This window comes from Mus caroli, chromosome 3, assembly GCF_900094665.2.
Source record: "Mus caroli chromosome 3, CAROLI_EIJ_v1.1, whole genome shotgun sequence".
NCBI lineage: Eukaryota > Metazoa > Chordata > Mammalia > Rodentia > Muridae > Mus > Mus caroli.
In genome coordinates this window covers 52,762,782-52,764,481 of record NC_034572.1, presented here as the reverse complement: position 1 = coordinate 52,764,481, position 1,700 = coordinate 52,762,782, and the positions used below count along the sequence as shown (strand labels likewise).

At 40.2% G+C, this 1,700-nt stretch overlaps 1 protein-coding gene across 1 annotated transcript in view; it reads left to right on the top strand.

Moving 5' to 3' along the window:
• The window catches only part of Igsf10 (immunoglobulin superfamily member 10), a 35,342-nt gene that overhangs the window by 669 nt on the left and 32,973 nt on the right, over positions 1–1,700 (top strand). The window lies entirely within an intron of this gene.

The window sequence follows — 1,700 nt, the reverse complement described above, 5'->3', positions numbered from 1 at the left end:
GGGGAGGGAGAAGAAGGGAAAGGAAGGGAGGAAGGGGAGGGAAGGGAGGGGAGGAGAAGGGAAGGGAAGGGAAGGGGAAGAGAGGGAAGGGAGAAGGGAGGGAAGGGGAAAGGAGAGAGGTGAGGGAGGGAAGGGAGGGGAGGGAAGGGAAGAAAAAAACAAGAGAGGAGAAAGCCTCATGATATGCTAACTAAATTACACAATCATCTTCACATGTACAACATTTCCCTTGGAACAGCTTCTAATACATTATCTGGGAGAAACTGGATGACACAAGATCAGAAGCAGGACAGAGCCAGGGCCATTGGGATGTTTTTTGTAGGCATAAGTCATTTTATACAGGTTGGGCAGGGTCCTAGCAAGCACTACATCTGTGCTTGACTCTGGGACATTTCTGCTCCTTGCTATCATCACATGGGACATGCAGCAAGTTACTGCAAGCTTTTACGTTGTGGATCTTATCTTCAAAGGTACAAAAAATAATGATAAGAGTTCCTGAACAACTACTATGCCTATTTAAAGTTAATTGTTTTTATTGTTTGCTCTAGAGACTTAGATTGTGCTTCCTCTGTCTTCAGATTGAATTGTTTACCTTTCATCTTCTGCGTGTCATACACTTCTGAACTGTGGTTAGGGGCTGCTGGCCCTCTGTACTTCCCATATTCATCAGAGCTCAGCCTCCACCTGTGTTTCTCATTGATAACTTTTAAACTGTCGAAGCAGAAAGAGAAAATGCACAGGCTATCATAGTATTGATGATATGCAAAGAGAACAACACAAATTATCCCACTTCCCAGATAATAGTTATAATACCAAAACCACAGCTTTGATTTTAAGTAACAGGCAACCTTAATGTGGACAGACATGCAGTCATTTCTAAGTGGACTAAAGAATCATCACAAAACAATGTCTAATATCTAAAATTCTTTTAAGGAAAAGAACATAAATATAAATCACAACAAGAGGGCCGGGATGGCAAAGTGTAAGGTTAGCAGACATCCTGTCCACTAGGGACTATTTGCAGCAATCCACAAAATTGCAGCCCTATGATGGAAATTTCTATTCCCTTCTGCATTTAACTCTGTTTTTACCTTGTAGATAATGTGAAAAATTCTATTCCAGCACCAGAGTTTACCAACCACCATTGGGAAGTCAACAATGAAATACTTTAATGATAAACAATGCCCACTTTTCTCTCTAACGATAACTTCTGAGGCATTTGCTAACACATTTACACAAGTTTTTCATGCTCTGCCCATTCCTTCCACTCAGCATATTTCTATGGAATATGTTATTTAAGAAGGCGCGTGCTTATAGGCTAAGTAACATACATGTTAAGGAGATATTCTAAGTGACTTTGCCACTAGAGCCCAAGGCAGCCTCAGCATAAAGTTACCTTTTTTACACATAAGATTTGACATTTACATGTGGATTGCAATATAAAGTGGATGTATTTGTCATTGTGGGAAGCTTAAACACATTTAATTTCCATTAAAGAGATGTATTGTTCTGCCTGTCATCACCTACTGCTCTGGGAATGTCATGCATATATCCTTTACATTATTAGGTTCAGAAAGATATGGCGAGTATATTTTTAAAGAAATTTTCCCTGAAAGATTCCACCTCACACCAGTCAGAATGGCTAAGATCAAAAATTCAGGTGACAGCAGATGCTGGCGAGGATGTGGAGAAAGAGGAAC